Source organism: Pan troglodytes, chromosome 19 (genome assembly GCF_028858775.2).
Source record: "Pan troglodytes isolate AG18354 chromosome 19, NHGRI_mPanTro3-v2.0_pri, whole genome shotgun sequence".
Taxonomy (NCBI): domain Eukaryota; kingdom Metazoa; phylum Chordata; class Mammalia; order Primates; family Hominidae; genus Pan; species Pan troglodytes.
This window is the reverse complement of record NC_072417.2, coordinates 78086782-78106268: the sequence shown is the minus strand read 5'-3', so window position 1 is coordinate 78106268 and position 19487 is coordinate 78086782. Positions and strand designations below refer to the sequence as shown.

General features: G+C 44.7%; 1 long non-coding RNA gene across 4 annotated transcripts; it reads right to left on the bottom strand.

Moving 5' to 3' along the window:
- Positions 1-599: 599 nt before the first annotated feature.
- On the bottom strand, positions 600-18791 carry LOC100609156 (uncharacterized). Of its 4 annotated transcripts, none has more exons than XR_008540536.2 (5): positions 18508-18791; positions 18254-18343; positions 3232-9133; positions 2846-2997; positions 600-878 (listed from the first exon to the last, which is right to left on the bottom strand). It is a non-coding gene; the product is annotated as an uncharacterized LOC100609156 (long non-coding RNA). The 4 variants fall into 4 exon arrangements; XR_010153364.1 differs by adding an exon at positions 10597-10657 and having other exon boundaries at positions 2846-9133; positions 18508-18772; XR_675451.4 differs by having other exon boundaries at positions 8883-9133; positions 18508-18757.
- Between the last annotated feature and the right edge of the window lie 696 nt (positions 18792-19487).

The following is a 19487-nucleotide window of genomic DNA, read 5'->3' as shown; positions in this document are numbered from 1 at the left end:
ATTTAGATTTATTTAATAGTATTAGGAATATTTCATGAACCAACATGACCAATAACTTACAGTTACAACATGCTCCTCTCTGACCAATCCTCCTGCTTCCCTATCTATAGGGGTGACCACTATGATAAACTTTGTAAAGTTTATGCTCTTGCCTTTGGAGTTTTTTGTTTTATCACAGCCATTTATATCTAAACAATACATTGGTTTCACTTTTTTAAAACTTTATCAAAAGGATGTCTTACACTATTTTGTCTTCTGGACTAGCTTTTTTTACTCAACATTATGCAGCTAATATTAATATATGTAGTAGTGTTTAGCTCTAGCTCATTCATTTTCATTGCTTGTATGTCATTCTGATTATACCCCTCATCCTTTCTCAGTTTTACATTAGTTTAGTTCCAGACCCTTTCCTCATCCAATAAAGAAGAAAATTTTCTTAGGCACTTTTGTGCTCATTTTCACTCTTTATTCATCTATCATTTATCAAGTGAACCACAGTGGGTAAAGGGTTAACAAAACCCTTTCCACTACTCAACAAGAATGTGACCTTCAGCTAACTCTCATGTTAGTTATTGCTGAGTAACAAATTTCCACAAAACTTGTGGCTTAACACAACAAGCATTTATTATCTCACAGTTTCTATGGGTCAGGAATTTTGCAGCATCATAGCTAGGTAGTGCTGGCGCAGGTTCTCTCATGAGATTGTAGTGAAGATGTCGGTCAGGGCTATATTCATCTGAAGGCTTGGGTGAAGTTGGCAGATCTGCTTCCAAGATGGTGCCCTCACGTGGCTGTTGGCAGGAGGCTTCAGTTCCTCATCACATGGGCCTCTCCATAGGATTGCTTGAGTGTCCTCACAACATGGCAGCTGACTTCCCCTGGAATAAGTGACTCAAAAGAGTAAGACAGAAACCATAATATCTTTTATGGCCTAACCTCAGAAGTCACACACCATTATTTCCCCAATAACCTAGCGATTACATAAGTTGACCCTACTCAATGTGAGAAGGCATGAAAACAGGTGCAGGGATGATTGGGAGCCATCTTGGAAGCTGGCTACCAAAACTCTCTTGCTGTTCCCTTGCTATAAACACACACATGTTTATAGCAGCACAATTTGCAATTGCAAAAACATGCAACCAGCCCAAATGCCCATCAATCATCGAGTGGATAAAGAAAATGTGATATATATATATATATATATATATATATATATATATATATATATACCATGGAATACTACTGAACCACAAAAAGGAACGAAATCATGGCATTCACAGCAACCTGGATGGAATTGGAGACCATTATTCTAAGTGAAGTAACTCAGGAATGGAAAACCAAACATCATATGTTCTCACTTATAAGTGGCTAAGCAGGGCGGGCACGTTGGCTCACACCTGTAATCCCAGCACTTTGGGAGGCCGAGGCAGGTGGATCACGAGGTCAGGAGTTCAAGACCAGCCTGGCCAACATGGTGAAACCCCGTCTCTACTAAAAATACAAAAATTAGCCTGGGGTAGTGGCACACGCCTGTAATCCCAGCTACTTGGGAGGCTGAGACAGGAGAATCACATGAACTCAGGCAGCAGAGATTGCAGTGAGCTGAGATCGTGCCACTACACTCCAGCCTGGGCGACAGAGTGAGACTCTGTCTCAAAAAATAAATAATAAATAAATAAACAAAAATAAGTGGCTAAGCTATGAGGATGCAAAGGCATAAAATTGATGCAATGGACTCTGGGGACTCTGGGGGAAGGGGGGGAGGGGGGTGAGGGGTAAAAGACCCCACATGGAGTACAGTGTACACGGTTTGGGTGATGGGTGCACCAAAATTCAGAAATCACCACTAAAGACCTTATCCATGTAACCAAACACCACCTGTTCCCCCAAAACCTATTGAAATGAAAAGAAGAATAACACAAACTTGCTTTTTGACAGTGTGAGAGATTCATAAACCAAAACATTGCAGCATTTGAGTGTTAATGCAGGAAATCTATATTCAAGCATATGGCAGAACATATAGCAGGTGCGCTGGGGATCCCTAAGACCACTTAAGACTCCCAGGTCCAGTGATTTGCTTGGAGGACTCACAGAACTCAAAGTATAGCCATCAGCATGGCTGTAATTTATTACCATGAAAGGATATAAAGCAAAATTAGCAAAGGGAAAAGGCACATGGGGCAAAGTCTGGAAGCCACCAGGGGCAAGCTTCCAAGAGCCTCTCTCAGTGGAATCACACAGGACACGTTTAATTCCTCTAGCAATGCGCTGTGACAAGTGTGAAATGTTGTCCATTATCAGGGAAGCTCATTAGAGACTCAGTACCCAAAGTTTTTACTGAGGGCTGGTCATGTAGCCAACCTCTGCCTAGCATGCACCAAGATTCCAGACTCCCAGAAGGAAAGCAGGTGTTTCACATAAGCCATACTGTTTGCACAAACAGTCCAGGCACAATGAGCCACTCTTATCAGGGAATCATGGGAACTCTCCTGAAACCCAAGCTCCTACATGCCAGCCTTGGAAAGGCCAACCTTGAAAGCAGGGCTTTCTAAGGTTAGCAGTCTCAGGCGTGCTGTGGTAACTCCCCTGCACAGTAGAAATTGCTAAGTGTAGCCTGCAGATACTCAGGAGATGATGAGAGAAATGATGCTTGGAGTGAATCTTGAAAGCTGAAAAGATCATTAACAGTGTGAAATGAGGAGAAAGGGGACTTCCAGCAGAGGGAAACTTGTTAGCAAAAGCAGAGAGGTGGGAACACCCAGATGCCTTTGGAGAAATGTGTGTAGTTTGGAGTGACTGGCACGTGGGTATGGATGGCACGTGGGTGTGAATGACAACCACTGACCTGGTCCAAGTCTCAGTTTCCTCATCAGTGAAATGAGATGGTTGATGTGGATGACCTCTGAGGTCCTTTCCAGCTCCTACTTTTCCAAGGAAAATGGGAGCAGCTGAGTCACGTGTCAGCAGCTGAGATAGGCATAGAAGATGTGACTGGACCTAGAGCAAAGAGCATGAATTAAATCTGATCCAAACACTCTCTGCACTTACTAGATGTGTGACCTTAGGCAAATTGCTTCCCTGAGCTTCCTCTTCCTTATTTGAAGTTGTATAGTGTATTAATCCATTCTCACACTGCGAATAAAGACATACCTAAGACTGGGTAATTTATAAAGGAAAGAGGTTTAATTGTCTCACAGTTCAACATGGCTCGTGAGGTCTCAGGAGACTTACAATCATGGTAGAAATTGAAGCAAACACATCCTTCTTCACGTGGCAGCAGGAAGGAGAAGTGTTGAGCAAAAGGAGTAAAGTCCCTTATAAAACCATCAGATCTCGTGAGAACTCACCCATTATCATGAGAACAGCATGAGGGTAACCACCCCCATGACTAAATTACCTCATACTGGCTCCCTCCCATGACACATGGGGATTATGGGAACTACAATTCAAGATGAGATTTGGTTGGGGACACAGCCAAACCATATCAGATAGTAATGATATTTTCTTCACAGAATTATTTTGAGGATTCATGAGATGCTCTATAGAAGTTTCTGGCAGAGCACCTGACAGTAGGTGCTTAAGGAATGGTGACTGCTAAAAAAATTTGTTAACTTCGTTTTGTCCATAATTCAGTCTATTATTATTATAATTTAATAAGACAGGGTCTTGCTGTTACCCAGGCTGTCACGAACTCCTGGGCTCAAATGATCCTCCTGCCAGCTTCCCCAGTAATGACTGCTAAAATTGTAGTATTCAGTCTTTCCTCCCATACAGTTCAAGCTCTTGTTGCTGAACCAGTCATCAATGTCTCAAGCCTTTCCAGTCGTAATCTCCACAGAAGGCTAAAGCACAGCTAACAAATGGTGCAGTCAAAGGAAGGCTCTGCCCCCATGACCAGGCCATGTCTCAGAGCAGCCACAAATGACAGCAGGTCTCCAGATCAGCAACATGCAGAAAGAGAAGCTGATGGGGGTTGTGGGAAAAGGCTTCCATCCCTCAGGGCAAAGGAAGCCAGAAGGTTGACAAAAGGACCCTGTCTCGGTTGGCCTGAAGCAGAGGTGAATTGAATTGAGGAGGACACCTTGACAAGGAGAAAAAAAAAATCAAGTCACAGATGGGGCAGTCTGGGAGGGCTGACAAAGACAGCCCCATAGTGTGAAGTCACACACATTTCCTCAGGAAACCATCTGTTTGAACAGTAAGTAATGTGTTCCTAAAATACAAAATTTTGCTTCTTTAAACAGAATTTAATGTTTTAAAATATATGTACCACATTCTGCTTGTGAAAATGTATTGATCTGTACGTGTTTTCTGAGTGAATACCATATTTCAATTAAAATGTATATATATATATTTTAGTATATATATTTTAATATATATATATGCCAGGAGTGCCTATAATCCCAGCATTTTGGGATGCCAAAGTGGGAGGATTGCTTGCACCCAGGAGTTTGAGACCAGCCTGGGCAACATAGTGAGATCTCACCTCTACAAAAATTTAAAAATTAGCCAGGCGTAATGGCGCATGCCTGTAGTTCCAGCTACTCAGGTGGCTGAGGCGGGAAGACTGCTTGAGCCCAGGAGGCTGAGGCTGCAATGAGCCATGATTGTGCTAGCACACCAGTCCAGCCTTGGTGACAGAGCAAGACCCTGTCTCTCAAAAAAGAAGAAAAATACCAGAATGGATGAATACATAGGTAATTATTAATGAATATTTATTGCCAACCCAATAGGTATAATGTCTTATGGAATTTAAATATATGTGTAGAACTAAACATGTATAACAACAACACAAAATGAGGAAGGAGATAAATAAAACTAAAGTTTCCTAAAGTTTTAAATGTTTTGGGAACTGGTAAAAGTAATAATTTGTATTACACAGAAATAAGTCAAGATTGCATGTTGTTTAATCTCTAGGATAACAGCTAAAGAAAAAGAATATGTAACAAAACAATGTATAACTAACAAGCTTGAGGTAAAGAATAGAATGATAGAAAATATTTTCTTAATCCAAAAGAATGCAAGAAAGAAGAAAAACAACAGAAAACAAATGGGTCAAGCAGAAAACAAATAGAATAAACCCAACTTTATATCAATAATTACTTTACTATTATTTAAATAGACTAAATAATCCAAATAAAAAACTAAGATTGGCCAGGTGCAGTGGTTCATGCCTACAATCCCAGCACTTTGGGAAGCCAAGGTGGGCAGATCACAAAGTCAAGACATCAAGACCATCCTGGCCAACATGGTGAAACCTCATCTCTACTAAAAATACAAAAATTAGCTGGGCGTGGTGGCATGTGCCTGTAATCCCAGCTACTCTGGAGGCTGAGGCAAGAGAATCACTTGAACCAGGGAGTCAGATGTTGCAGTGAGCCAAGATCGCGCCACTGCACTCCAGCCTGGGGTGACAGAGCGAGACTCCGTCTCAAAAAAAAAAAAAAAAAAAAAAAAAAAAAAAAAAAAGGTACATATTATAATGGGTCAATCCATCAAGTAGATATCAAATCACAAATCTATACATACTTATAACTTCAGAATACATAAAGCAAAAATTAAGCAACTCAAAGAAGAAAGTGACAAATCCACAATCATTATGGAAGACTGTAAGATACATTTCTCGGTAACTTATAGAGCAAGAAAATATAGTAAGGATCTAGAAGATTTAAATAACGCAACTAACAGACTTGACTTAGTTGTTGTATATGTATCAAATTCTGTACCCATAATGATAGAATTTATTTTATTTATTTATTTATTTTTTAAGATGGAGTTTTGCTGTTGTTGCCCAGGCTGGAGTGCAATGGTGCAATCTCGGCTCACTGCAACCTCCGCCTCCCAGGTTCAAGCAATTCTCCTGCCTCAGCCTCCCAAGTAGCTGGGATTACAGGCATGCATGAATTTACTTTTTAAGTGTACATGAAACGTATCAAAATTGATCATATGATGGGCAATAAAGAAAGCCTCAACAAATTTCAAAACATTGAAATCATTCAGAGAATGTTGTTTGACCAGAATAAAATTAAGTCAGAACTCAATAATAAAAAGATAATCTCCACGGCCTGGAAATAAAAAATATATTTCTAAATAACTCATAGATTAAAGAAGAAATCTAGACAGATATTAGCAAATATTTTGAACTGAATGTGACCCCATAAAAGACGTAACTTCTAAAAACTCATAGGATGCAGCTAATGTAGGGACTAGAGAGTTATTTATAACCTTAAAAATGTATATATTCGAAAAATGGACAGGCTGAAAGTCAATGATTTATTTTTTTAGTTTAAGAACAAAAAGAACAGTAAGTTATATCTAAGGAAAATAGAAGTAAATAATAAAGATTATAAATCAGTGAAATAGAAAACAAATCTGCCTGGCGCGGTGGCTCACGCCTATAATCCCAGCACTTTGGGACGCCGAGGCGGGCGGATCACGAGGTCAGGAGATCGAGACCATCCTGGCTAATGTGGTGAAACCCCGTCTCTACTAAAAATACAAAAAAATTAGCCGGGCGTAGTGGCGGGCGCCTATAGTCCCAGCTACTCAGGAGGCTGAGGCTGGAGAATGGCGTGAACCCGAGAGGTGGAGCTTGCGGTAAGCCAAGGTCGTGTCACTGCACTCCAGCCTGGGCGGCAGAGCGAGGCTCCGTCTCAAAAAAAAAAAAAAGAAAGAAAGAAAAGAAATAGAAAACACATATACAATGGAGAAAAATCAACAAAATCAAAATTTGGTTATTTGAAAATATTATTTATATTGATAGACTCCAAACAATACTGATCAACAGAAACAAAAAAGACAAATTTTCAATATTAGAAAGGAATATCAGTACAGATCCCACAAATATAACAAAGATAAGAGAATATTATTGTCTTTACACCAAAATATTGACAACTTGGATAAAATAGACAAACTCCCTGAAAAATACAACTTTCCAAAGCCCACATAAAAAAGTAAAATCTGAATAGCCAATATCTAATAAATAAATGGAATCTATTCAAGAACTTCTCACAAAGAATTCCAAGCCCCAGATGGCTTGCCTCATCAGTTAATTCTTCCAAATATTTAAAGAATAATACCATGGGCTGTGTGTGGTGGCTCACACCTATACACCCAGCACTTTGGGAGGCTGAGGTAGGAGAATCACTTGAGTCTAGGAGTTCAAGACCAGCCTGGACAATACAGTAAGGCACCGCCTCTACCAAAAATTTAAAAATTAGCAGGGCATGGCAGCTTGCACCTGTAGTCCCAGGTACTTAGGAGGCTTAGGTGGGAGGATTGCTTGAGCCCAGGAGTTCAAGGTTATAGTGAATGAGCTGTGATGGCATCACTGCCACTCCAGTCTGGGTGACAGAGTGAGAACCTGTCTCTAAAAAAAAAAGAATAATACCAATCTTGCATAAACTTGGACAAACTCTACCAAAGAATAGCAAAACAGAGTATAGTTCCCAACTCTTTTTATGTGGCCATAACCTTAATAGAAAAACTGGACTAGGATATTACAAGCAGAAAAAATTACAGACCAATGTCAATCATTGTGGTATGAGAAAAAATAAATATTTGGGTTTTGTCCCTGGTTCCTGGCACATGGCTCCCGAAACTCCTGAAATCTCCACAATGGCAAGAGTGTCTCTTGTATACTAATGAAATGACTAGTGGCTGGAGGCTTCTAGGTAGTTCAGGATGAAGAGGTCACCAGAAAGACCTAGACAATAGCTCTTATTCTGCATGCCAAGAAAAATAAACAATTAAAAAAAAAAAAAAAGGAGAACTAGGCATGATTAGAGGGTTGGAACTTTTAGCCCCACCCACTGACTTCTGGGGAGGGGAGAGGGACAAGGGGCTGGAGATTGAAGTAATCACCAGTGTTCAAAGATTCAATCAGTCATTGCTATGTAGGGCTCATGCCTATAATCCCAGCACTTTGGGAAGCCAAGGCAGGCGGATCACCTGAGGTCAGGAGTTCAAGACCAGCCTGGCCAACATGGTGAAACCCCATCTCTACTAAAGATACAAAAATTAGCTGGGCATGGTGGTGTCCACCTGTAGTCCCAACTACTTGGGAGGCTGAGGCAGGAGAATTGCTTGAACCCGGGGGGTGGAGGTTGCAGTGAGCCGAGATGGTGCCACTGCACTCCAGCCTGGGCGACAGAGTAAGACTCCGTCTCAAAAAAAAAAAAAAGTCATGCCTATGTAATGAAACTTCCATTAAAACCTGTAAATGATGGGGTTCAGAGAGCTTCCAGGTTGGTGAACACATCAAGGTGCTCGGAGAGTGGTGTGCCTGGAGAGGGTAGGAAAGCTCTGTGCTCATTCTCCCTTGCCTTGCTCCATGCATCACTTCCATTTGGCTCTTCCTGAATTGTATCCTTTGTAATAAACCAGTAATATTAAGTTAAGCACTTTCTTGCTTTCCACTAATCATTCTCGCAAATTGTCAAGCCTGCGGGAGGTGGTCATAAGAACCCCCAATTTGTAACCAGTTGCCCAGAAGTATGGGTGGCCCAGGACTTGCAACTGGAGTCTGATTGGGACAGTCTTGTAGGGCTGAGGCCTTAAATCTGTGGAGGCTAATGCTAACTCTGGGTAGTGTCAGAATTGAATTGAATTGTAGGACACTCAGTTTGTGTTGGAGAATTGGTTGGTGTCAGGAGAGGGAAAAAATCCTCACTTGTGAATATAGATGCAAAATCCTAAATAAAATATTAGCATTTTTGCTAAGGAATTAGAAAAAATCAAGCATCCATCTAGGGTTTATTCCAGGAATACAAAAGTGATTTAATATTCTAAAATCAATCAAGGTAATTCATCACATTAGTAGGAAAAAATAAGATCATAAAATCATATTGATATATACATAAAAATGATGAGTTGATAGATACATAAAAATGGTGACTTCAGAAAATGTGGTTTCAAGAAGTAACATCAGATTCATTTTTCTTTCCTCCCTTGGAGTTCTATCTGTCCAGTCTAGATTGATTTGTAGAAGAGAACTGCAGTCTGTTCCACGCCTAGCCTGAGCCATGGCCTGTACTGCCTGTTATGTTGTAAGACCCTCTGATTTCCAGGACCCTCTGGCTTTGGATTTTGGTCCCCATCTTTGGTTCTGCATGTTTTTTACTGATATTTCAACCTGCAAGACAAAAAAGAAGGAGGCCGGTAAACAGGTATTATTTAACATAATTATTGACATATGTAATATAATTACTATGTCGGACACTCTGGTAGGTTCTGGAGGGACAAATATGAACCCAAGTTCTGGAAGTCTAAGTAACTCATCGAAATTCCCACTGCTGGTAAATGACAGAGCTGATATGTGAACCAGTCAGTCTGGCTTTGGAATTCATACTCTTACTCATTCTGTCACTAACTCTACATGACCAACCATAATACTAGGCATTAAGTGTCAAATAGACATAAGTTACACAGGCTGTGAAAGCACAAAGAAAAGACATCAATTCTGGCTAGGGGTGGGTTGGTTCTGGAAGGCTTTTAAAGAAAGAGGATTTAAGCTGATACTTAAAGATTTTTAACTGGCAGAAAATGAGAATGTATTACTCAGGATAATTTAGATTATGCTGTGGTAACACAGATTTAACCCAACAAGGGTTTATCTCTCTTAAGAAAATGCTAAGTCAAGTTGGGCAGTGTCCAGGGCCCTCCCTTGATGTCTTGACTCAACTCTCTAGGCTGCTACCATTTATGGTTTCTCATTCCATTACATGTGCTCCATCACTGTGCAGGGGAAGTGAGAAAAACATGGAGAATTGGTACTCACCCTTCAAGACTTCAGCCTGAAAACCCACACAACACTTCTGCTCACGGCCCAGTAATTCTAACTCAGAGAACATGGGCTATTTGGCAAGAAGTTGTTGCTTCTGCCCCAGAGAAAAGGAGCATTCCAGGCTGAGGAAAAAGCACGTGCAAAGGCATGAATGGGTAAAACTGCATGGCATGCCAAGGGAGAGCAAATAAATCCAGGACACAATAGGTCTTCAATGTCATTCATAGACAAATGGAAGCTCTCATGGAGAAGCAGCAGAGTTTGCCTTGTTTTGCAAAATTATAGATGGTTTTAGATGTGCAAAATTATAGATGCAAAAAGGAGGGTATGCAGTTGTAGCCATGCCCTTGGACTTCCCAGCCTCCATAATCGTGAGCCAAATAAGCTTCTTTTCTTTGTAAATTACCCAGTCTCGGGTATTCTGTTAGAGCAACAGAAAACGGACTAAGACAAATAATCAAGAAATACTTCCTAGAGGAAGTGAACTTGGAAGGGAACCCATGGTATGGCCAAGTAGAGAAAAAGGAGGAGTAAACCTTTGTGTATCAGAGGAAATAATCATGCAGGAGAGAGCACAGTTCAGGCAGAGGCAATGAGGAAAAGTAAGAGAATATGGTCACTAGAAGCACTATAGATGAGTCTCTTGTACTTAGACACTGCAATCCTAATTGCACAGGAGCTCAAAAGGGACAGCAATCATAGGATGGTCCTGTGGTTTGAATGTGACTCCCAAAAGTTTGTGTGTTTGAAACTTAGTTGATAATGTATACAATTTGGTGAAGGCAAGAGAATATGATTCCAAGATTTCCTACCTCTCTGCCAAGCCAATGGTGGTAGTCAGTATTTAAAACAGGAAACACAAAAGAAAGCAGCCTGTTTTGAAAGAGAAAAACTTGTTTGTGCCGTGCTCTGGAACATATACACAGAAATGTGTAGCAGACAACTGGAAATAACAGCCTCAAGCTCTGGGGTGAGGAGAGGCATCCCAGGATGAAGGTACAACAGAAGCAAAGGAATGGAGACGGAAATATCAGGGTATACAGGAGACCTACAGTAAGAATGAAGGTCATTCCTCACCCATTTACTCTGCCCTTGCCGCCCTCCTCAGAGTTATTTCCCGCTGCCTGCTACACATCTGCACCTGGAGGGCCCCTCAAACGCAATCAACTCTTTGGCTCCTATCAACCAAATCCAGAGCCATCCATCCATACTGCTCTGTCTTCATTGAACTGTTTCAATCTTGCAGTATCTATTTTTCTGCCATTAATCATAATTTTTTTTTTTTTAAACGGAGTCTTGCTCCGTCGCCCAGGCTGGAGTTCAGTGGCGCGATCTTGCTCATTGCAAGCTCCGCTTCCCAGGTTCACGCCATTCTCCTGCCTCAGCCTCCCAAGTAGCTGGGACTACAGGCACCCACCAACACGCCCGGCTAATTTTTTTGTATTGTATTTTCAGTAGAGACAGGGTTTCACCATGTCAGCCAGGATGGTCTCGATCTCCTGACCTCGTGATCTGCCTGCCTCGGCCTCCCAACGTGCTGGGATTACAGGCGTGAGCCACCGTGTCCGGCTGCCATTAATCATAATTCTATGCACCATTGTATGAGCCCTCAGTTCACAAAGTCCTTTTAACATATATGCACGTAGCCATCCTCAGAATGAGACCACTGGTTTTTCTAGCCTCAGTGAAGCTGAAAAATAGATGATGTCAGCTGCGTGACACTGGACCAGTTAATTGACCTCTCTGAACCTTAGTATTTTCATCCACTAAGGAAAAAAACATCTAATATCTGCCCTATCTATTTAAAAGGGTGGTTGTGATCAAATGAAAATAATGAATATGAAACAGTTATATAATCCCTAAGGCAATATAGGAACAGTGACAATAGGGTGGGAGTGGTAGTGATAGATGTTATCATTGTCACAATATGCCTTCTAGGGACCAGACAGTAAAGACACATAAGAAAAACTCAGTTAGACAACCTAATGCAAAGAGTGAGATTTAATTGAATACTTTTTATGAATCAAGTGGTATGACTGCTACAAATAAACAACATAATCTTTGTCCTCTGGGAGCTGAGGTGGTAAAGTATATAGAGAGAGATGACCAATATACAGCACAGAATAAAAATGTGTCTCATGTGAAGCATACAGATCCTAATTGCACAGGAGCTGAAAAGGGACTGTGATCACAGCATGCTTCTATGGGTTTGAGTGTGTCCCTCAGAAGTCCATGTGTTGGAAACTTAGTTGCTAATGTAACAGTATTGAGAGGTGGGGCCTTTTAAAAGGGAATTAGGTAATAAGGGTAGAGCCCCATAAGTGGATTAATGCTGTTTGTGAGTGAGATCATTTCCAAGGGACTGAGTTAGTGCCCTGAGGTGTCTTTTGCGTGCACTCACTTGCCCTTCCGCATTTCTGCTGTGTTATAATGCAGTATGAAATCCCTTACCAGGGGCCAGGCATGGTGGTTCACGCCTGTAATCCCAGCACTTTGGAAGGCTGAGGCGGGCAGATCACGAGGTCAGGAGATTGAGACCATCCTGGCTAACACAGTGAATCCCCGTCAAGCATTCTGTTATAGCAACAGAAAATGGACTAAGACAGATGGTCAATGAATGCTTCCTAGAGGAAGTGAACTTGGGAAGGAACCCATGATATGGCTAGGTAGACAGGAAGGAGGTGTAGACTAACCTGGATATATCAGAAGAGAGCTGAATCAGAAAAATCCTAATTGCCCCCTCCCTCTCAGGCAGCCTGCTCCTGAAGCTAGGAGGCTCCAATCTTCCCAAGGAGGGAGAGAGTATGGAACAATGTCTTATGCCAACACTAAGGAAAGGGATTTCCTATTTCAGTCTCTGTTGCTAAACAAGCATTTGCAGCTGAACCACAATCTCAAGAAATGGGCCAAGATCAGGTGCACAGGGAAGGCTCTGAGGATAGCCTCACCACTCAGCATTCTGGGCACAGCGCCAGCCACTCAGACAGCGTGCAAAACACGGCTGGGGCTCCTTGTGCAAGACTGACTGCAAGCTTTATCTGCATGGACACTTTCTTGGCTCACAGAATTGTTTTGGAACAAAAGCTATTCATTTCAGCTTGATTTGGAGCCACAATCCTTGGCTTTCTGCAGTGTCAGGACTTGGCAGTGTTTCTGGCCACTGGGTCAGCCATGAGGCCAACAGCAGAGAGGGGAGCAAAGACACAACCCCACACTGTACTGGGGGATGCTGAGAGGTGGTCCTGCTCTTCCTGGGATGGCCAGGGGACTGAGGAGCCATGGCTGCTGGAGTGATTCTTTTCAGCAGCAGCCAACGGCCCCGTCCTCCCCAGCACACACACACACACACACACACACACACACACTGTTATGCAGTTTCTGATGACAGGGCTTAAAGCATCCTCGTCCTTTCAGTCATAACTTTTCAGATTATAAATACGGTACTTCATCGGGTAAAATAACCATCTCCTTAGTAGTGAGGCAGAGGGAGCTAACGGTGGATGGCGGAGTTGTACCTACTTTGCCAGTTAGACATTTAAACTTCTCTGATAAAAATGACAGTCACTCCATTTCTTTCCCTTTGTGTTTAAAAAAAAAATCAATCTCTGAAGAATTTGCAACTACCCCTCAAAGGAGATTAACAGGAGTTATTTCTAAAAGCACAATCAAGAGGGGCTTTCCAGCGATGACGTCTCTGCACAAAGGAGGGATTTTCTGGGAAGAGGGGAGTCTGTGTCTTGAACATTTTTAGGGGTCTTCCCATTAGGGGACAGAATAATTTTCCTCCGACCTTTTCCCCTGTAAACTCACTTAAGGGATTCCTTTTTAAATTGTAATAAATCTCAATTACGAAAAATATGACTGACTCCTTGGGTCCGGAATGGTCTTGGAGAGGTGGTCTTGGTGGGCAAGGTGGCAGGTGGCAGGTGCCTGTACTCCACTCACGACGGGAGAAAACCCACCTTGATTTTCAAGCTCCCCAGGAAGGGTGCAGCTGTGGCCTTTCTCCAGGCTACCCCTTCTTCTGTCCAGCGTGCATCCCTTCTGAGCTATCTCCTTTCGTGAGACACATTGAAGACCCCCGGTCCTTCCCCATACCATCACCTCCCCACCCCACCCCACCACTGTTTACCAGAGCACAGCTGCCCAGTTCTCCCAGAATCCTGACTTCTCCACAACTATTTCCTGAGGCCTCAAACAAATGCTACATAAAAGGGTCATCACTGGGCTGGGCACGGTGGCTCACATCTATAATCGTAGCACTTTGGGAGGCCAAAGCGGGTGGATCACCTGAGGTCAGGCGTTCAAGGTCAGCCTGGCCAACATGGCAAAACCCCATCTCTACTAATAATATAAAAATTAGCCACGCATGGTGGCAGGCACCTGTAATTCCAGCTACTCCAGAGGCTAAGGCAGGAGAATCGCTTGAACCCGGGGGTGGAGGTTGCAGTGAGCCAAGATCGCACCACTTCACTCCATCGGGAAAAAAAAAAAAAAAAAGCATCATCACTGGACTCTCTCTGACCCCATCACAGGCCTAGCATTGCCCCTCTCAGATTCCAGCTAAGTGAGGTATGACATTGAACATTTTAAAGTACCCAGACAGTCACTGAAAGTATCAGAAAGTGATAGTCTCAATATTCCATCCACCCCATGGTCACGATTTCTTCTCATAGTAAGTGGCTGTCACTCTCTACAAGATTTCAGGGACTGGAATTTTCCTATAATCCAGAGCAAGCTTCCTGGAAGACAATCATAATTATGAGTTTGCTGTGCAGAGATGTAAATAGTGACCCCAAACCACTGTGCTTTTTTTAGCAGGCAACTCACATCCCAACTATAGCACTGCCAGCCACAGTCCAAATGCCCAAGTCTAATATGCCTTGTTAACTGTACCCAGCCTCAGAAACATCCCTCATTTCTATTACATTCTCAATGACCAGTTTAATGTGTCTCCCAGGTTTTTCAGGCCCTGCCTCCAGACACAGAATTGCCTACTGGACATCACCTTCTGGCTCTGACCAACAGCTGACACACAATAGATCCAAGCCAAGTTCATGTTCCTCTTCCACCTTTGTCCCAACTCTCCTCCTGGCACCCCATCTGCCCTAAAAACAGCCTCACATCCTCAAGACCCAGAGAAACCACCACCATATCTTTCAGAATGCTTTCTTGACATTCCACCCAGGATAAAGTAAAGGCCCACACTTAAGCACCTCCTTTACCCTCCAGCTGTCTGCATGGCACCTGTGCCATGCCACTGTGTTGATACATGTGGCCATCTCCTACCACTAGACTACAAGTCACTTGAGAACAGGGACTGTGTCCTGAAGTCTGTGTTATTACAGTGTCTAACAATACCTGACACATAGTAGGTGCTCAATAAATGTCTGTCACATGGAGGAGTGAACAAATGATACAAGCAATTCTAAATTCTGCCCAAGCCTCATTAAGATCCTTTCTTCTTGTAGCCCTCGTCTAAGCTCAACTCCCTTCCTGGCACCCCATCTGCTGCAAGAACACCCTCACATCCTCAACTTTTCCTTAAGTCAAATAGGAAAGCATTTTAGAAGTCCAGATGGAAATTTTTTCCACCTCACCCCAGGTGGTCAGGGCTGCCGGAACACAGGAAATGAGAAGCTAGGCTGAAACAAGAGCCCTGCGTGTGCTGGAGGCCACAGCAGGTTGCCCAGCCCTGCTGTTTAGTTCACTATGTGTCACCAGCTAACACCCCCCAGGCAGAGCCGCTGGACAGGGGAATTCTTCATCTCCTTCTACACATTAAAAAAAAAAAATCTACGTATGTATTTTTGAGACACTGTTTCATTCTGTCGCCCAGACTGGAGTGCAATGGTGCAATCACAGCTCACTGCAGCCAGGACCTTCTAGACTCAAGAGATCCTCCAACCTTAGCTTCTCGAGTACCTGGGACTACGGGTGTGCACCACCACACCTGGCTAATTTTTTTCTTTTTTTTTTTTTTGGAGAGACAGTGTCTCACTCTGTTGCCCAGGCTGTCCTCAAACTCCTGGGCTCCAGCCATCCTACCTCCTCGGCCTTCCAAAGTGCTGGAATTACAGGCATGAGCCACCATGCCCAGCCTCCACCACATTTTCAACAAGTCCAGGCATCAGAGGTGGGCATCAGCTTGGCTGGTTGGCATCAGCTTGGCTGGTAGACATACCTACACAGGGCTGCATCGAGCCTGGGACATCACAGGAGTGATGACAGGTGTGAAAGCCTCGACAGTCACAGGAGAAGGGCCCTTCTGATCAGCACCACTCCCTCTGACCCCGTGAAAAGCTGTCATTTCCTAGGTAACTGGAGTTGCAGACAGCACAGAAAGACCCTGAGTGAATTCTCTTGGCTCAGGGAAGGAAATATATCCCATCCATTCTTCTGGCTTACATTAGAGCCCTCATTTGAACCTAAATCTGACCACTTCACTCACCTGCTCTTTGGGGAAAAATAGCACCACCTTTGTAAGGCATAGACCTTTCCTATCCATCCCTGCCTGCCTGTCCCACCTCACACTCCCCTTGTACTATATGCTCAGCGAACAGCAATCAGCATGCCCTCAGACACATCAGACTCTCATACATCCCTGTACTTCGGCAGGGGCTGCTTCTGCAGGTGGGGTCTTCCTTCCTCTGCCCAGCAGAAGCCTCAGGATCCTCCAAGCTTCAAGGCTCTCTCTTCAGTGATGACTACCCCCACTCTTCAAGTAGAATCGGAAGCTCCCTCTCACCACAGTCTTAATTTTATATTTCTCCTGGCTGGGCACAGTGAGTCATGCCTGTAATCGCAGCACTTTGGGAGGCCAAGGCAGGCAGATCACATGAGTTCAGGAGTTTGAGGCCAGCCTGGGCAACATGGCAAAATCCCATCTCTATTAAAAATACAAAAAAATCTCTATTAAAAAAAAAACAAAAAAAATTAGCCAGGCATGGTAGTGCCTGCCTGTAGTCCCAGCTACTTGGGAGGCTGAGAAGGGAGGATCACTGGAGCCCAGGAGGTCAAGGCTGCAGTGAGCCGAAATCACGCCACTGCACTCCAGCCTGGCCAACAGAGCCAGACTTTGTCTCAAATAATAATAATAATAAAATAAATAATTATGTTTCTACAATTGTAGTGAGACCAGCTTTTCTGTATCATGTCAACAATTCTTCTAGTGTTAGCCCTTACCAGCCTCAGTTTCCTTACCTGTAAAACGGAGATAATAATTGAACTAGCCTGTCGCATGGGTGGGAAGATTGATTCCTGAAAGCAGCTGGTGCCTGGGGAGGTGGGACAGGGTAAGTAAGGTGGACAATACAGGGCTCATTCATGAGCAGCAACCCCTGTGGGCCACCTGAGTTCTGTCCTACTGGGAGCCTCTGGGAGGAACAACATAGAACACCCTCAGAAGAGCCATACCCGGTGGGGAGGAAGCTTGGTACTTTTCATCAAGCAACTGTCTTTCACTATCAGTTGCAGGCTGATCCAGGGGGCATCCACTCCCTGGCACTCTGGCCACATGTGTGGCAGTCATGTTCCTATGGCCAGAGAAAACCCCCTGAGCAGAGAGGCTCAGGCACTTGCAGTAGAAGTCCCTGATGTTGGGTAGGATGTCAACACCATCTGATGCCATTCACCTGCAGCTCTGCCATTGGCTGGCTGAGGGAGCTTGGCTCCTCTAGAAAGATGTATTTGGCCGGGCGCAGTGACTCATGCCTGTAATCCCAGCACTTTGGGAGGCCGAAGGGGGCTGATCACTTGAGGTCAGGAGTTCGAGATCAGCCTGGCCAACATAGTGAAACCCCGCCTCTACTAAAAATATAAAAATTAGCCAGGTGTGATGGTGCGCACCTGTAATCCCAGCTACTCGGGAGGCTGAGACAGAAGAATCGCTTGAACCTGGGAGGTGGAGGTTGCAGAGAGCCAAGATCGCACCACTGCACTCCAGCCTGGGCAAGAGAGTGAGACTGTCTCAAAAAAAAAAAAAAAAAAGTAGATATATTTGACTGGGGGCACCCTAAGATACCTTGTGGTGGGCCCAGTCCTCCATCAGCCCACATCCCCCAAGGCTGGGCACTGTTAAGCTGCCCTTGGGTGGGCCATTTAGCCTCAAGGGACTTTGAGGGCAGGGGCCATGCTCGTTTTGCTCATCACTGTGTCCCTGGTACCTCGAGCAGTGCCCAGCAGATGCCAGCCTCCAAGTCCACATTGGCTGCCTGGCTGACAGCATATGGTGCAGAATGAGGTTATGGCAAAGGAAACCCTGACATTCAGCCTCAAACCCGGCCCCAGGACCCCAAGCAATGGAAGACCATGACCACTGCCTTTGCATCTGTGAGTAGGTTGTGGTGTAAGATACGTTTTAAGATCTATGTATGTAAGATAACGTTTTTAACCTTCAAATATCACACTTTGGATGCAGAAAGGGCAACTTATAGGAGCTTTAAATTCGTAGGTGGTTGTCTGGGTTACCTTATATGACTCGGAGCTGGGGTGGGCTGCCTGCACTGCAGTCCGTGGATCTCTGTCTCAGTCTCCAGGCCCAGGACGCAGCTTGGAAACCTAAACGGAATTGTCTTTATCACAACTCACACCAGTCACTTAATGAAATCGAGCTGCACAAATCGACCCAAAGGGGTGCCCTCCACTCCTGCCCCACGTGTCCTCGGACGCTTCCCAGATGTGGTCCCCGGCACTCCAGGGCCCAGGTAAGGGGCCAGGGTTACCTTTTGGAGAAATGCCATCCTCAGCCTGTACTGCCGGCCTTGGTATCGGATTGTCATCTCCTGGCGCCTGGATGGATTCACAGCCAGAGCACCAGTGGGAGACAAGAGGAGAAGCCCCCAAGTTCGAAAGGCAGCCTGGCTCGCCCCAGCCCTGGGTGGTCGACGGGGAGGCGGCTGGGCGGAGAGGGCGCGGGCCGGGCCTCCCTGACCCTCACTAGGCGCCTCCAACTTGGAAAGCGGCTGGAATCCGCGCCAGCCAATCCGCGAGCGACGACGCGGGCTCATTAGCATGCGCTGCGCGGGCGTCCACCTGCCGCCAGGTGGCGCTGTCCGGCCCCCGCCGGGACCCCGCCGAGCGGCTGGTGAGACCCGCAGGGCAGGGCCCCGGGGGGCGGAGGGATACGGGGGGAGAAGGAGGAGGGAGAGGAGGAGGTGGAGGGAGAGGGGGTGGAGGAGGAGGTTGAGGAGGACGAGGAGGAGGAGGAGCTGCCGGGAGGAGGGACAGGAGGTTGTGTGGCAGAGGGCGAGCCTTAGACCGCACCACTAAGGCCTGGGGAAGTGAAAACAGATGCAACACGCTTTGGCTCCCTGGCTAGCCAGCCCCAAGTCATTGAATGGCACTAAGCAAATTATTCGGGTTTTGCCATTAAAATGGCAAAGCCACAATTACTTTTGCTCCAACCTAATATTTAAACTTTATCAGCGTCAGTTTCCCCATCTAACCCGAGAAAAGCAAGTGGGTAGGAAATGACTCCTGTCGATCATGTGCTGTGAGGACTGAATGAATAACTGGGTTAAGGACTGGCAGTGGGGTGTGCTTGGTGGTGAAGAATGCTGCTCACGGGCCAAATGGGCTGGCTCTGAGCCCTGGATTTGTCACCTAGCTGTAGGATCTCAAGCAAGTTATTGAACCTCTCTGGGCTTCCTTTGTCTCATCTGATGAGTGAGAATCACTGCACTCTCCCCAGGGGGTGGGCGGC